This window comes from Aotus nancymaae, unplaced genomic scaffold (assembly GCF_030222135.1).
Source record: "Aotus nancymaae isolate 86718 unplaced genomic scaffold, 86718_ANA_hifiasm-v0.15.2.pri h1tg000021l, whole genome shotgun sequence".
NCBI lineage: Eukaryota > Metazoa > Chordata > Mammalia > Primates > Aotidae > Aotus > Aotus nancymaae.
This window is the reverse complement of record NW_026988433.1, coordinates 8,490,252-8,508,541: the sequence shown is the minus strand read 5'-3', so window position 1 is coordinate 8,508,541 and position 18,290 is coordinate 8,490,252.

The window sequence follows — 18,290 nt, the reverse complement described above, 5'->3', positions numbered from 1 at the left end:
AGAGTTTCACCATGTTGGCCAGGCTGGTCTTGAACTCCTGACTTCAGGTAATCTGCCTGCCTTGGCCTCCCAAAATGCTGGGATTACAGGTGTGAGCTACCACGCCAGGCTGCAATTACTTTTAATGGCAAAAACATGCAATTACTTTTGCATAAACCTCAATATTATAACCTTTTATTTGTGGCAAGTGATACTGATTTTCCTTTTTCTCTACTTCCTTCCTTCCTTCCTTCCTCTTCTTCTTTCTGACAGGGTTTCATTCTGTCACCCAGGCTGGAGTGCTGTGGCACCATCACAGCTCACCGCAACCTCAATCTGCTGGGCCCAAGTGATCCTCCTGCTTCAGCCTCCTGAGTAGCTGTGACTACAGGTGCACGCCTCCACACCCAATTGATATTTAAAATTTTCTGTAGAGACAATGTTGCCCAGGCTATTATCGAACCCCTGGGCTCAAGTGATCCTCCTGCCTTGACCTCCCCAAGCATTAAGACCACAGGCATGAGCCACTGTGCCCAGCCTAATTTTTCCTTAACGATAGCTATATAATTTCCTTTAAAAAATAAGTTTAGGGCAAACAAAGATAAATCCTCATTTACCCACTTGGGAGTGTAAACTGGTCGAACCACTTTGGAAAACAATATCTACTATATCTGAACGTTTGCCCACCCGATGACCTGGCAGTTTCAATCCTTTAACGCACTTTGGAAGGCTGAGGTGGGCAGATTGCATGAGCCCAAGAGTTCAAAAACAGCCTGGGCAACATGGCAGAACCCCATCCCTACAAAAAAATACAAAAAATTAGCTGGGCACCTGTAGTCCTAGCGACTCGGGAGGCTGAGGTGAAAGGATCGGCTGAGCCGGGAGGTGGAGGCTATGACGGTGCCTCTGCACTCCTGCCTGGACGACAGACCAAGACCTTTTCTAAAAACAAACAAATGCCAACAACCAAAAAAGCCATGGGCAAGGGGGTGGGCACAGGGTTACTCAGAACACTCCAGAATACAGACTCCCAGAGGCCTGTCAACATAGATGGACAGGCTGGACGCCGTGGCTCACGCCTGTAATCCCAGAACTTTGGGAGGCTAAGGCGGGCAGATCACCTGAGGTCAGGAGTTTGAGACCAGGCTGGGTAACATGGTGAAACGCCATATCTACTAAAAATATAAAAATTAGCCAGGTGTGGTGGCGTGTGCCTGTAGTCCCAGCTACTCGGGAGGCTGAGGCAGGGAGAACTGCTTGAACCCGGGAGGTGGTGGAGGTTGCAGTGAGCCAGGATGGTGCCACTGTACTCCAGCCGGGGCCACACAGCAAGTCCCTGTCTCAAAATAAATAAATAAATAAGTCAGGCTAGTTCTGATCCTGTGGGGTTAATGACTGAAAAGGGGTCTGGGTTAGGGGCTCCTGAGAGGACATCTGGGAATGTTGTGTTTCTTGAAGTGAGTCCTGGTCACACAGGTGTGATCGTTTCATGAAAATCCTTTAAGCCATACACTTCAGACCTGTACACGCTTCTGTATGCATGCCATACTTCAATAAAAACTGTTTTAAAGTGAAGCCATTTTGAGAAAAATATTAGCCAAGCCACAGACCTGGCAGTGCATGGGCGTGAGAACATGCGAGGGGCTTCCGGAGGGACTGGAGTCGGGACGCTGCCTGTGCCGTCATTGTGATCACGCCTATTTTTGGTGGTTGGAATCGCATGAGCAGCAAACACCTGTTGTTGATTTTGCAGACCCAGAAGAGGCTTGGAGAGCGGGCGCGGGAGAGGGAGCACTGTTTGCTTAGAGATGATTTCATAGAGCACCGGATGGAAAGAAATCTGTCCTCTGTTGCTGGGGTGGCCTCTTGACACCCCCACTCTTTGGAACGGCCTGGAGAAGACCCCACCCAGTCTCTGCAAATACGGGGTGTGTCTACCCTGGCACTCTCCGCTCCGGGAGCAGGCATTGCTAACCCATCCCATCACTCTTGCCCATTGATTCCAGATAACGCCTTTAATTCCTTGCAACACAGTGTCAAAGGCAATTGGTGCCAAAGGTTGAGGCCGGCATCTTTTTTTTTTTTTTTTTTTTTTTTGAGACAAGGTCACGCTCTGTTGTCCAGGCTGGAGTGTAATGGCACCTTCTCAGGTCACTGCAACCCCTGCCTCCTGGGCTCAAGCGATCTGCCCACCTCAGCCTCCCCAAGTGCTGCATTACAGGCATGAGCCACCGCGCCCGGCAGCAGCTAGCACTTGGTGGCACTTTGCTTTACTTTACATTCCACACCGAGATGTCTTCCCCTGCCTTCACTGGAGGCGTGCTGAGCCATGGGTCCCACCTCTGCCAGAGGCACACCCAGGAGACATCTGTGCCCAGCTGAGAAGAGGGAGACGGCTCCTGTCCCGCTCACACTGCCTGCTTCCTGGACACCGTCTCTCTGACCTTGGCTGCAGCTGCCTTCTCTGACCTCCAGCTCTGCCTCTCTTTCTCCCCTCGGCAATACCAAAGTCTCAGGAACACAGCTCTCAGTTCTAGACAGAAGGGCCTTGCCAGGACCCACCTGTGTGGCCCAGGTGTGACCTCATGTACAAACACACCTCCCAAAATCACCGTCCCGCCGTCATGGATCTGAGTACTATCCGTGAGTTAGCTCTCATTTCTGCATTCATGGGGGTCCAGCACATTTTGATGCAGATTCACTGTGGCTTTGAGACGCCATGTGGGACTCCCCCACGCACAATGTGTGCACACCTCATCAATTAGATTAGACTTGTTTTGGCCTGACCAGTGTCGGTTCCTTCTTTTGCAGATAATAGTATCTCAGTTTTCCGTGGGGAAGCTTTCCTCTCCCACTCGCTAAATGAAATCATATCTGATATGACTTGTATGGAAGATATGACCCAGCCCAGCAGAGTCATGGTAACTGGCTCAAGGGTGGGCATGAGATCCAGCTGGGCCAATTGGAGTTGGCCCAGACAACTGAGCTGTCAGTCAGGAGGTGGCCCCTTTCTGCTCAGTTGCCAAGGTGATAAGAGGTCATCTAAAAGCTGTCGGATCCATCTTTCCTCCACTTGAGGAAATCCAGCCCTAACATGAGGGAAATCAGATCCACCATACAACAGGCTACAGGTTCCCAATGATGTCATTTAAGCACCTGGATGCAGCCATGCCTGAAACCACAAATCGCCAGGCATTTCCACCTAAGACTATTTGAATTGGATTTCTTTCCCCTGCCATCAAAAGATGCTTGATTAATACAAGTTATTAAGGTAAGTCTGAGCAGCTGACAAATAGACAAACAATTATTAGGGGAAATTACCTAAAGACATGTGGGATGGGAGTCATGTTGCTGGATAATGCAGATGCCAGCAACACAAGGCAAATAATCAAAAAACTGATCACAATTTCCACTCTAAAAATAATGAAACCACAATCCTACTTCTCTTTCAGGAGGGCAGGGTCCTCGGTGGCCATCTGGTCTACCAGGGTGGTCTCCCCATGAAAACAGGAAATTGACATTAGTCGGCAGGGGGTAGTTCAGTGAACCTGTGTTAGCTTCTCGTGATAATCATATTTTCTTCTAAACAGCCACAAGCCATCTGTGTAATGCTCTGCTCCAGAATTCTGCGAAGAACTCTTGCTGTCAGACATACCCCATCTGGGGTTTCCAGAATCCATATCATTTTCCCTTTTGGAAAATTGGGGCCCTTGCCCATCCTCAGGCTTTACTTACTTTCCAGCAGTTTCTCCTGGGTCCTCTTTCACTGTCTCCTGGCCAACCATGAATTCAATTCTCTCTTTAGAACGTCTCTTCCTCCCATGGGATTTGAAGGAACATTTGTCCTCAGAGGCAAAGGCAGGGCTTCGTAGAAGATGAGTGACTCAGTGCTTTGTCTGGCCACGTGATCCACATGTCCTCAAAGGGGATATGTCTTGGACATGTTATTTCCCCTGAATTTCTTACGTTATTCTTTTAAAATTCATCTGGGGAATTTATTCCTTTTTTTTTTTTTTTTTTTGGAGACGGGCTCTCTCTGGCCCCCAGGCTGGCATGTGGTGCAGTGCTGCGATCCTAGCTCATTGCAGCCTTGACCTTCTGGGTTTCCAGTGATCCTCCTACCTCAGCCTTCCAAATAACTGGGACCACAGGCACCTGCTACCACATCCGGCTAATTTCGAAATTTTTTGGTAGAGACAGGGTCTCACTATGATACCCAGGCTGGTCTCCAACCCCTGGGCTCAAGTGATCCTCCCATCCTGGCCTCCCAAAGAGCTGGGATTACAAGCGTGAGCCACTGTACCTGGCCCTTATTCCATTTTTAAAGTAATACATGTATATGATAAAATAAGCCCCAAAAGACCCAGACAATATACAATAAAAGAAGTCTCCCTTCCAGATTCTACTTCCCATCACCAAGCACAGCCATAGTTATCGATTTTTCCTTCCAGAGATACTTTGTGCATATAACAGGATACGTGTATGTACGCATATGTGTTTGTACGCATATATGTACTGCCTTTTATATGTGCATGTGTGGTACAATACACATAACATTGATCATTGGTGACATCCAGTACATTCATAGCCATCACCACATCTAGTCCCAGAACATTTTTTTTTTATTTGAGACAGAGTCTCACCCTGTCGTCCAGGCTGGAGTGCAGTGGTGTGATCTCAGGTCACTGCAATCTCCACCTTCTGGGTTCAAGGGATTCTTGTGCCTTAGTCTCCCAAGTAGCTGGGACTACAAGTGAATCCCAGCACACCTGGCTAATTTTTGTATTTTTTGTAGAGACAGGGTTTCACCATGTTGTCTAGGCTAGTCCCAAACTCCTGATCTCAAGCCATCCACCTGCCTCGGCCTCCCAAAGTGCTGGGATTACAGGCGTGAGCCACCGTGTCCAGCTTAGAACATTTTCATCACCCAAAAAAGAAATCTGTACCCATAAGCAGTATCTCCACAGCTCCCTCAGCCCCTCTCCAGTCCCTGGCAATCACCAGTCTACTTTCTGTCTCTGTGGATTTGTCTATTCTGTACATTTTGTATAAATGGATCTATACGTGGCTTCCTTGGTTTAGTGTGATATTTGCAAGGTTCATCCGTATTTAGCTTGCATCAGGGCTTCGTTCCTTGTTATGGCTGAAAAATAACCCATGTATGGCTAGACCACATTTTGTTCCTCCTTTCACCCACTGATGGACATTCGGGTTGTTCCCACCTTTTGGCTATTGTGAACAGTGTTGCCGTGAACATTTATGTGGAAGTATTTCTTTGGGTATCTGTGTTCACCTCTTCTGGGTGCATCCCCAGGAGCAGAATTGCTAGGTCGTAGAGTTATCACTCTATGTCTGTTTTTGAGGAAACACCAGTTCCAGCAGCTGCACCAGTTATGTTCCTACCAGCAATGCATGAAGGTTGCGATTTCTCTACATCGTCACCAACATTTTTATTTTCTGTTTTTTAAAATTATTATTATAACCATCCTTCCGAATGGGTATGAAGTGTATCTCATTGTAGTTTGATTTGCATTTTCCTGACAGCGAATGATATCTACCCTTTTACACAAACACAACCTGCTCTACACCCCATTTTGCCTCTTGAATATTCACTAAGCAATCAGCATTGGAGCTTGTTCCATGTACTTTCATGTAGAATCCACATTTTTTTTCCAAGACCATTGTAGTCCCCTGGGTGAACAGACCCTAACTCACCAGCCAACCCCAGCCTGATGGTGATGCAGAGCGCACCCGCCTTCTCGTCTCTCTCAGTGAATATCTCTGTCTTTGTACACGTTCCTCTGATCTGCATTTCTTTCCAGAAGTCAAGGGCAGGCCCCTCCTTGATAATTTCCATTCACCAGAGGCCTTCATCTCAGTCTCCATGGTCGGCGATAAGAACGTGGCCACCACCCAGCAACAAACATCCCTGACCTTTCTTTTTCTTTTTCTTTTTTTTTTGAGGTGGAGTCTCGCTGTGTTGCCCAGGCTGGAGTGCAGTGGGGCGATCTCGCTCATGACTCCCAGGCCATGTCCTCTGCCTCTGGACTGCTCTCTTGCTTGGGAACTTGGGGTGTCTGCAGTCGGGTGACCCATCATCCCAGTTTGCCCGGGACTGAGGGTCTTCCCAGGATACAGAACCTTCAATGCTAAATCCTAGAAAGTCCCCGGCCATCAGGATGAGCTAGTCGCTGCGGTCTGGAAAGCCTTCTAGCTTTTGTGCTGGGGATGTGTCACCCTGAGTCACTTCTGCCATCCTTCCTTCCTCTGTTGGCAACAGTCCCAGCCCAAGGGCCTTAGTGGGACTTGAACTTCCCACCTCGGCCTCCTGCTCCCTAGCCACACTCTGGCCTGCACAACCTCTGCCCCCCACCAACCTCTGCCCCCCATCTGCCCTCTCCTTCCACACGGCCCCAGCGAGGCATCGGACCCAGCAGCCCCCACCAAATGCCCAGCCATCAGCAAAGAGAACGTGTGTCCAGGCCAAGCCACCAAAGCTACCAAGTCAAAACACGGAGAAAAACTCAGCCTCCCATCGGCTCAGGCGCCTCCATTTTCTACAGTTCCTCCTGCGTCTGTCACACGTTTCAGGGTGGAAGAAAGCATGCAGGGGCCGGGAGTTCAAAGGCACCTGTCTGGGCATTTCTGCCAGGGCAAGGCGACCAGACAGCTCAGCTCTGCCACAGAGCGAGCTGGCACCAGCCCTACCACACCCACAGTGATTCACCGTTCCTCGCTCAGATGGCGCCTGGGGCTCCGACGTGGCCTCTCCCCACAGCCTGGGTCCTCCAGTGCTGCAATGAGCTTCTTACCACCCACCTTTGCTACCAACCTTCCCCTTTATGACTGCGAAAGACATTCCAGAAAACGCAGAAAGCGCAGCCTGCTGTCCATCTGTAACCTCGAGTATTTTTGGGGGGGCACCCAGCGAAGATGTAAGTCAAGGGAATTCTCCCCCCTTCCCTCGTCGCTGTCGCTCTTCCAAGACAGTGTCGCGATGTGGTGGCTGACAGAGCTTCCCTTTTTAAAGGGCACCGTCTCAGTTCTGCTGGCTCTCGGGCCTGAAGAAGCCAAGGGCACTGAGTGGGCAGAAGGGGCCCCAGGAAGCCCCTCGAGGGTGGGAAGCACAGGGGACAGGACCACGGGGCTGGCTGTGGCCTGGCGTGGCCTCCTCCTCCTGTGTGACCAAGACAGCCGTGTTCAGAGGCAGGGTCACCCGGCGGATCAGGCTTGTGGCAGACGCTGCTGTTTCTCCACCCACCCGCCTTTCCCTCTCCTTGTTCCCGACAGAGCCTGCCTCCTGCCCTGGGGTGGAACATTCCAGCTCCTTGCTCTCCCTGGCAGGAAGCCCTGATTCTGCCCTGCTCTGGTTGCCTGGGCACCCTCGTACCCAGCTGCGCCTGCACCCTGGGCCTGGGCACTCTGCTGCCGTGTCTTGCACTCTCAACTTCCTTCGAGGGTTGACTCTGGGCCCCGGAGCCTCCTCCCTCCTTGCCTGGAGCTCACCCACCTGGGCCAGCCGCCTGGCAAGGACTGGCTAGTGCAGGGCCAAGAGCCTGGCCCTCGTCTCAAGGTGGGACTGTCTGGGCTGTCACCGCAGAGCTCCCGGAAGATCTTTGCCTGGCTTCTTCCCCCCGCCCCGGCCTGCTGCTTCCCCACTCTCTTCCCACCCGTCCCGGTCGCTGCCTTCCTAATAAATGGCTTGTACAGAAGTCCTTGCCTCAGGCTCTGCCTGGGAGGAGCCTGACCTAAAATGCGCTCCTCTGTGCGGAGAGACCCCCGGGACCTCGTTTTGTCCCATGGGACCTAGCGGGAGTCTGGGGAAGGTTTTTCTCTCCCCAATTAAAGAGTGAGGCATGCAGCAAAGATCTCCCCACTTCTTTTTCCAGCCTCAAACACAGTCGGAGGAAGAGGTTGGCCCCGGTGGCCATTTTGGATGAAGAGGGAACATGGCCACGGACACCAGAGGGAAGGGGCTTGGTCTTCGCTGATGTCATCGAGCGGCCAACCCCGCAGCTGCCTATAGACCTTTGTGTCTGTGAGATGACGGTGATGGCGATGACGATGACTGAAACAGGTTCGCTCTGTCGCCCAGGCTGGAGGGTAGCAGTGCGCTTATAACTCACTGCAGCCTAAACCTCCTGGTCTCAAGTGATCCTCCTGCCTCAGCCTCCTGAGTAGCTGGGACTGCGGAGGCACGTGCCATCACACTCGGCTAATTTTTATAGAGATGGGGTCTCGCTATATTGCCCAGACTGGTCTCAAACCTGGGCTTCAGGGATGCTCCCACCTTGGCCTCCCAAAGGGCTGGGGTTACAGGCGCGAGCCATGCCCCTGGCCCTTTGTGAGATTATCATGAATCCTTCTTTGGAAGCTTCTGATGAGAAAGTCGTTTGTTACTGTGGAACCTCCGTTCCCTGTGAGGCGAGGCGTTTGACCAACCTCTCAGGCCTGGCTCCTTCCTCGTAACTGAATTTGATTTGGAGCAGACGTTCATCCTCATTCTGTCCAACCATGTGTGAAAGGCATCTCCTGAGGCCTCCTGGGGAAACTGCCTTTGTTCTGTGTGAATCCAACAATGGGTATGTGATGGCCTCCTCCCCAAGGAGGTCCCAGCACTCAGCCCTTGAGTGGATGGAGCCAAAGCCCAGCCACCGTGCCGGGGACTCACGGGGCCCAGACTTCTTGCTGTGTGTGCCAATAATCTGCCTATCAACAGAGCCTCTTCGATTTGCGCTTCCATGACTCCCAACCGAGGCACGTTAGCTGATAAGTGAGGGAGGCTCGGGGTGCCCCTCTGGACCCTTGGGGGAGACACAAAGATGAATGGGAATTTTTCCCTCCTTAGGGCCTGCTATGTGGCAGCTGCTCCGAGCACTCACGTTTATTGCTGTTCATCTTCACAACAGCCCGGTAAGGTTGGATCAAATGACTCCACTTAATAGCTGTGGAGACAAAGGCCCAGAGAGGGTAAGTCACTTGCCCAGGGTCACACAGCTTGTGAGTGGCTGACCCTGGAAGCCAGACTGTCAGCTGCAAGCCCTGCCCTTGGAGAGATGCCAGCCTTGCATAAGAGACAATCGTAGGATGGACAGCTTGGAGGAGGGGCTGGGAAGGAGGCAGGAAGATGACATAGGACATGTTCTGGGCAGAGTCGGATGGGCTTGCACTGCTCACCGTGTGACCCTGAGCAAGTGGGTTTGCCTGTCTGTGAGATAGCTTCCTCCTGAGTGAAATAGACCAATGGTGCCTACTGAGCAGGTAAGCCAAACAAGAAGCCACAGCTAGAGGAGCTCTGCCAGCCGTCACCAGCTGTGCACAGGTCAGCAGCACCCATCATTGCAGGCCTCCACTGGGAGGCTGAGGCAGGAGGACTGCTCGAACCTAGGATTTTGTGACCAGCCTGGGTAACATAGCGAGACCCCATATCTATAAACAATTTTTAAACTTAGCTGGGTATGGTGGTGTACACCTGTGATCACAGCTACTCAGGAGGGTAAGGTGGAAGGAAAGAAGAAAAGGAGAGAGGGAGGGAGGGAGGGAGCGAGGGAGCGAGGGAGGGAGGGAGGGAAGGAGGGAGGGAGCAAGAGAGGGAGGGAGGGAAGGAGGGAGGGAGAGAGCAAGGGAGGGAGGGAGGGAGGGAAGGAGGGAAGGAGGGCGGGCCATGGTTTCCTCATGACCCTGGGAGAGGAGCCCTCGGATCTGACGTGACTTCTCCTGGTCTCGTCCGTTTTCACAAGGGCTGAGCCGCTCCTGCTGGATTGGTTTTGCTTATTACGATCATATTTTCAGCATCCCCCAAGGAACCAAGAATTGTGTCATGATCACGCATGCACCTGCCTTCAAGGGTTACCAAAGGTCTACTCTGCCAGAACAGCTTTGGATACATTTTTAAAGCAACTACGCATTACTGATGGCCCCCTGCCTCTAAGGCGTCCCCTCCCTCCACAGAGGTGACCACCATCCTCAGATTCCAGTGTCAATTTCCCTCCAGTGGGTGAGGCTTGTGCTCCACTTAAATGCATCCGTTCACAGTTTGTAGCATCCTTTCATGGGTTTTAAAACTTGACCTAAATGGTATACTATTGCATGGATTATTTTGTAATTGGTGTTTTCTGTCTATTATGTTTTTGCAACCAGCCACATTGATAAGCGCAGATCGAGTTCATTCATGTCCTCTGCCGGACTGGAGTCCATTAGCTGAACAAGCCACAATTCATTTATTCTCCACCTATTGATGGACATGTGGATCGTGCTCAATTTTTCCCAATTACGAACAAGGCTACAGTGAAAGCTCCTGTGCACACCTCTATAGGCATTTGCTGGAGAATTCTCTTAAACTCAATGTCCCTTTTCCTAGCAAATGTTTGAAATGTCAGGCTGGGCACGGTGGCTCACACCTGTAATCCTAGCACTTTAGGAAGCCGAGGCCGGTGAATCATAAGGTCAGGAGTTCAAGACCAGCCTGGCCAATATGGTGAAACCGTCTCTACTAAAAATACAAAAATTAGCTGGGCGTGGTGGCGCATGCCTGTAATCCCAGCTACTCAGGAGGCTGAGGCAGGAGAATCGCTTGAACCCAGGAGGGGGAGGTTGCAGTGAGCTGAGATTGCACCATTGCACTCCAGCCTGGGTGACAGAGCAAGACTCCATCTCAAAAAAAAAAAAAAAAAATGTTTGAAATGTCTCCTCTACTATCCTGAAATATGGTTCACGACTGATAGGACTACTTACACACAGTACCACCAAAAAATACACACACACACACATGCACACACACGCACGCACACACACGTGCACACGCACACATGTGCATACACACATGTGCACACGCACACACATGCGCACACACAAACACGCACACACGTGCGAGCACACACACATGCACATACACAATGACCTATCTGTAACGTTAAAGAAAGTCATTTGTAACAAAATAATATATATTGGCTGGGCACATAATTCATCCCTGCAATCCCAGCACTTTGGGAGGCCCAGGAGGGAGGATCACTTGAGGCCAGGAGTTTAGACCAGCCTGGGCAGCATAGTGAGACTCCTTCTTTACAAAAAACTTAAAAATTAGCTGGGTAGGGTGGTGCACATTTGCAGTCCCAGCTACTTGGGAGGCTGAGGTGGGTGGATTACTTGAGCATGGGAGGTCAAGGCTGGAGTGAGCCATGATCGTGCCACTATACTCCAGCCTGGGTGACAGAGCAAGACCCTGTCTCAAGATAATAATAAGCATTTCTATAAGTATATGCTCAAATGCAACTATTCTGGATAACAGGTCATCAGATGTTTGCACCTCTGAATAGAATTGCCATGAGTGCCACAGGTAATGTGCAGACCGCCACAAGTGAGTGTTGGCGGTTTATCGGAGATATGATTTGCCCAAATGGTGCCCAGCTCTTGGCATAGCTCTGAGCAAAACTGCGCACTTTCTTCCCTCAATGTACACATTCATTCTATTCCTGGAAAACCCAGTGCGCAACAAATACCTTGTCAAAAAGTATTTTCGGTTTATTTCTACAACCGAGTTAGTTTCTAGATCTGGCTTATTACAAACAGTGTCTTCACCAAAACCTGAGGAGTAGAGATCTGAAAAATGGCATCAGGGATAAGACCATTTTCCATTTTAGGGGAAGTTTCGCAGCCCTAGCCCCCAGCCACTGAAGTCCCTCAGTGCCCCTGGTTATGGCAGAAATCAAAAGCATCCCGTGAATTCACAAAACACCCTGCCGAGGGGCCTCGCACGGCTCAGCGCAGCGTGCAGTTGCTGACTGTGGTCCCCGTGGTCCTTAAATATCCCAAGTCCAGGTTCACGGGGCAGAGCTGAGGAACTGATTCTGGGGGCTACAAACTCAGGGTCCAGGAGAGTTGCCCAGGGCCCAGGGGAGAGGACGGTGCTGGTGATAATGGCCAGAAAGACTATGCGTTGCCCTCCTCTGGAGAAACTATTAACCCATGCCAACCCCGCCAGACCCGCAGGGCCTGGGAGCTGGACCCCACCGTACAGGATGGGACCCTGTTCAAGGCGCTTCGGATGGAGGGCTGTTCTGTGAAGCACAAATGAGTAGTTGATAGGCATTTTTAGGAGTCTTTTGTTTTTTTTAAATGGGGTTTGATTTGCATTTCCCTAGCGATTGAGCTTTTTTCCACATGCTTGTTGGCTGCATGTGTATTTTTCTGGGAAGGGTCTGTTCATGTCCTTTGCCCATTTTTTAGTGGGTTTGTTTGTTTGTTTTGCTTGTTGATTTGTTTAAGCTCCTTATAGATTCTGGATATTAGATCTCGTCGGATGCACAGTTTGTATTTTCTCCCATTCTGTTGGTTGTCTGTTTACTCTGTTGATGGTTTCTTTTGCTGTGCAGAAGCTCTCTAGGTTAATTAGGTCCTACTTGTCAATTATTGTTTGTTTTGTAATTTGAGTCTTTATCAAAGACTTTTGAGGCCAGGTGCAGTGGCTCCCACCTATAATCTCAGCATTTTGGGAGGCCGAGGTGGGCAGATCACTTGAGGCCAGGAGTTTGAAACCAGCCTGGCCAACATGGCAAAACCCTGTCTCTACTGAAAATACAAAAATTAGCCAGGCGTGGTGGCACACACCTTTAGTCCCAGCTACTCAGGAGGCTGAGGCACAAGAATCACTTTAACCCGGGAGGTGGAGGTTGCAGTGAGCTGAGATTGCCATTGCACTCCAGCCTGTGTGACAGAGCAGGGCTGTGTCTCACTCCGTCACCAGGTGCCAGGCTGGAATGCAATGGCGCGACCCTGGCTCACTGCAACCTCTGCCTCCCGGGTTCAAGCAATTCTCCTGCCTCAGCCTCCCGAGTAGCTGGGACTACAGGCACGCGCCACCACGCCCAGCTAAGTTTTTGTATTTTTAGTAGAGACAGGGTTTCACCATGTTGGCCAGGATGGTCTCAATCTCTTGACCTCATGATCCGCCCGCCTCGGCCTCCCAAAGTGCTGGGATTACAGGCGTGAGCCACCGCGCCCAGCCAAAAACAGACTTTTTAAGTCTTCCTCATGAAGCCTTGGCCGGGGCCAATGTCCACAGTGGGATTTCCAGTGTTTCCTTGTAGGGTTTTTATAGTTTTTGGTTTTGCAGAATGGCTATTAAAAAGTCAAAAAATAACAGATGTTGGCAGGGTTGCAGAGGAAAGGGAACACTTATACACTGCTGTGAGAATGTAAATTAGCTGAGCTACTGTGGAAAGCAGTGCGGCAATTTCTCAAAGAACTTAAAATAGAACTACCATTCAACCCAGCAATCCCGTTACTGGGTATATACTCAAAGGAATAGAAATTGTTCTACCATACAGACACATCAGACACGTGGCTGTGTGTGCTCATCGCAGCACCAGTCACAACAGCAGACGTGGAATCAGCCTGGATGCCCACCAGTGGTGGACTGGGTAAAGAAAATGCGGTACGTATACACCATGGAATACCACGCAGCCATAACAAAGAACAAAATCACGTCCTTTGCAGCAACATGGATGGAGCTGGAAGCCATTATGCTAAGCAAATTAACGCAGGAACGGAAACCAAATACTGCATGTTCTCACCTCTAAGTGGGAGCTGAACACTGAGACCATGTGGACACAAAGACAGGAACACAGACCCTGTGGCCTGCTAGAGGATGTAGGGCGGGAGGAGGGTGAGGATCAAAAAACTACCTGTCGGGTACTATGCTTGTTACCTGGGTCACAAAGTTATCTGTACACCAAACCCCAAAACACACAATTTACCCATGTAACAAACCTGCCCACGTACCCCTCGAACCTAAAATAAAAGTTGGAAAGAAAAAGAAAAATTAGCCTGTGTAAAGAAAAACATCCAAGTGCTTTGTGTCTGCGTGGCTTGGGGAGTTTTTAGAGTCATGACCTGGACCATTTCTAGCATCTCAGCAGGTTCCCTCCTGCCTCCTGCGGTCTGCCCCACCCTTACCGCAACCCCACAACCCTCAGCAACCGATTTATCATCTGATTTCTCTCTTGGTTCCTTGGATTTGTTTGTCCTAGAACGCCACAGAATTGGAACCACACAGTCAGCTTTGCTTTAGATCTGGCTTATTCACCCAGCATGATGTCTTTGAGATGCATCAAAAACATAATGAATCAGTAGTTCACCATAATAAACTACGGATATGTGTCACACATATCAGTGGTTCATTCCTTCTGATTGCTGAACGGCAAACAGCATTCTGTGGTATTGGCCACAGTGTGGTTATTCATTCACTGTTGATGGGAATTTGGGCTGTTTCCAGTTTGGGCAATCATGAGTAATGCTGCTATGAGCTTTTGCATCCAAGTCTCTGTGTGAGGATATGTTTCCCTTTCTCTTGGGTATAGGCCTAGAAGGTGACTAGCTGGGTCATGTTGTAAGTATTTAACTTTATAAGAAACTACCAAACAGTTTTCCAGGCTGGCTGTGTCATTTTGCATCCCACCAAGAGTGTATGGGATTTGCAGTTGCCCTGCATCCTCACCAGCACTTAGTATTACCAGCCTTTCTAATGCCAGCCTCTCTAATTGGTGTGTTGTGCTTTCTCACTGTGGTTTTATTTTCCGTGAGGGATAATGAGATTGACATGCCTGAGTTTTAAGGGTGACAAGCTCCCTGCCTCATCAAGCCTCTCAGTTGAATCTCTCTAATGCAAGCCTCAGAGGAAGCCCTCAGCCCACCCTGGGCTTGGGATGACAAGGCCTTCCTGCTCAGCAAGTCCCCTGAGGCCAGAGGGGAGTCCTTCCTGGCAGCTGAGGCCTGGGCCAGTCTATCCCCCACAGCATTAAGATGGAAGAAGCCACAGGCTGGGCCATGCACTGACCCAGGAACCCTACCCCCTACAGTGGAGAGGCGTCACAGCATAGCCTGCGCTTGGGGGCCAGCCCTAGGATGGAGCACCCACACCATTCCCAAGTGTGCGACTTTGGACAAATAACTTTCTCTCTGGCCTCAGTTTCCTCATCTGCAGAATGGGGATAATAACAGGACCCATCTCACTGGGATGTGGTGCAAAGAATCTACCCTGCTGCATGGCGCCGAGAGCATGCTGAAGACATGGAAGACACATGAAGCCCACTCCCTCAGCAAACAGCAGCACTCTCTGAATAGAAGGTAAGCTCTCTGAATCCCTGAAAGTTCCCTCAGAAAAACAGGAGTAACCTGCTATTTCAGTCCTTACAAAGCCTCTTTCCCTTGATTCTCTCTCATTAACTAAATTTTTTTTTTTTTTTTTTTGAGAGGGTCTTACACTTTTACCCAGGCTGGAGTGCAGGGACACAATCCTGGCTAAGTGCAGCCTTGACCTCCCGGGTTCAAGCAATCCTCCTGCCTCAGCCTCCTGAGAAGTTGGGACTAGGTGCATACGACAACACCTGGCTATTTTTTTCATTTTTTGTAGAGACGGGATTTCACCACGTTGCCCAGGCTGGACTCAAACCTTTGAGCTCAAGAAATCTGCCCTCCTCGGCCTCCCAAAGTGCTGGGATTACAGGCATGAGCTACTGCACCTGGCTCATTTTTTTATTCTTTAGAAACACCAAAGCCTGCTTTGGAACAACTTAAACAAGCATCAAGTTCCTTGGAGAGTTTGTGAAAAGGGACACTGATGGGCCCGTCTCCCAAGTGTCCGATTCAGTAGGTTTGGGGTGGGGCTGAAGAGTTGCATTTCTAGCAGGTTCCCAGGCACGGCTGATGCTGCTAACTCAGGGACTGCACTTTGGGAACAACTGGTTTGTCATATCCAAATTAGCCCCGTGGGTCTCAGCCTGGCTAGATGATTTTTAGAAACACAAATGTCCCCTCTAAGATTTTTGATTCTGCTGATTTAGGGATGAAACCTAGAACCATCTGTGAACGTTAAAGTCTCCCCCAGGTGACTCTAAATACGGCCAGGTGAGGACTCCAGCCTCCATTCCCATAGTCTGAGAAACAATCTCAAACTATGCTGCCTGGGGTTCCTACAAGCCTCATGCTGGAATCATTTATGCAGAGACACAGTCAAGAAATGTCATCAGAGTCAGCCATGGTTCCAGGGGCATGACTTCGTATTCATGCGTATTGGATGTCACTCTAAACAACCCTTTTAAAGATCACTTTGAAAAGTAACGCAGCGCGTGGTTACTTGCTGGAACTCATCAATAATAGACACCCACAAAACAAAGGAACAACCGACGTCCTAATTTATGCAAAAGGATATTCGCGGCCTGGGATAAAATTTCCAGTAGCTGCGTCATAGGCAGATTCAAAAAATGCCATGTCTCCGAAGTTCTAGACATGAGGGGAACAGATGGGGCCCGCCAAATGCTGTTTGATGACTCAAAGACACGGTGTCAAAGACACTGGCGGAGAGCTGGGAGAACATGATTTTATGAATGTAAGAATGGAACACCGAGAAATGTGGCTTAACGTGCTGTGTTACTTATGTCACATGTGACCTTTTTTCTTTTTTTGAGATGAAGTCTCGCTCTGTCGCCCAGGCTGGAGTGCAGTGGCGCGATCTCAGCCTTGGCTCACTGCAACCTCTACCTCCCAGGTTCAAGAGATTCTCGTGCCTCAGGCTCCCGAGTAGCTGGGATTTACAGGCACCCACCACCGCGCCCAGCTAATTTTTGTATTTTTAGTAGAGATGGGGTTTCGCCATGTTGGCCAGGCTGATCTCAAACGCCTGACCTCAAGCAATACACCTGCCTCAGCCTCCCAAAGTGCTGGGATTACAGACATGAGCCACTGTGCCCAGTTTCGTGTGACTTTTTCCTTCATTGTTTTTTACAGACAGGGTCTGGCTGCGTTGCCCAGGCTGGAGTGCAGTGACGATCGTAGCTCACTGAACCTCAATCTCCCGTGCTCAAGCAAACCTCCCACCTTAGCCTCTCTGGTATCTGAGACTGCAGGTGCACACTGCCAAACGCCTGCTTTTTTTATTCTGGTAGAGATGGGGCCTCCCTATGTTGCCCAATCTTGTATTCCTGGCCTCAAACAATCCTCCCACCTCAGCCTCCCAAAGTGCTGGGATTACCTGCATGAACCACCACGCCCAGCCGACATATGACTTTAAACAGGCATAAACGGGTGTGCACAACTCTACCACTAATAGAAATGTGCAAGTGAACACTGGAATATTTATACCCCCCCCAAAGTTTTATATGTAAGTTTACCAAAAACATTGAGGGAGGTACCTTCCCATTGGTGAAGTGGGGGAGTCGCCTAACATTGGGGGATACATCACAGTTTCGGCAGCAGGAGGATAAACAAGACAGCAGAGGTCTCTGCCTCCAGGAAGCTGATGTTAGAGGGAGAGAGACGGTGAATAACACATGTGATGCTGAGGGCCACGAGGAAAGACAGAGCCGCAGGAAGCGCGAGAGGGAGCAGCAGGGAGGGGCCGCAGCATGGGGACATTTGCGACATGCGGACCAAGACCCGGATAAGGAGAGGAACTGAGGCGGTGAGTGTCTTGGGGGAGAAGACTCTGTAGCAGGAATTGTAAGGACGAAGGCACCGAGGTCGGAACACGCTTGCAATCTCCAGGAAACGACAAGGAGGCCCACAAAGTACAGAGGGAGATAGGGACGGCGGTGGTGGCCAGGTCTTGGAGGGCAGGGAGGCCGGAGACGGAGGGGGTTCGTTTATTCCTACGGGTCTGGGGTGGTCCCTTTGGGCTGGGTGGGCGGTAATTGCTCATTCTACATCTGGGACCTCTGTCCGCAGCTGGGTCCCATGTGCCCCACCAGCATTCTCGGGGCCCCCAGGAGGGAAGTGTCCATGCTTCCTGCTTCTCCATCTGCCTCCTACCCTTCTCATCTCCACTGGTGAGCAGCCAGGGCAGGGAGGGGCCGCAGCAGGCCCCAGAGGATGAGGGCGTGTCTTCCCAGTGCCATCTGTGCAATGCAACTCAATTCTGGGAATGAGCATTTATTCAGCACCTCTCGGATGCAAGGCAGTGATCTCAGCTTGACACTACAGCCAGCCAGGCACTGCTTGTGGAGGCCAAAGTGAGGACCCCCGCCCCCGACAACGGTCTTTTGTATTTTTCAGCTCAGTTTCCTGAGCATGCCACACCGAGGGACCCACAGTCAGAAACCACGTTTGGTTCAACGCTTTCCTGTTCTCATCTGGAAATTCTTCATCATTATTTAGCATAGAACGCTGTGTTTCCACTTTGCACCACGCCCTGTGAATTATGTGGGGGCCTTGGATGGGAGCCCCATTCTAGTTGTACACGCCGGGGCTCTGGCAGCCGGTAGGGACTGGAAATGGGGCCTCCACTCACGTCCCAGGTGCTGTGGCCTGCAGACCACCCC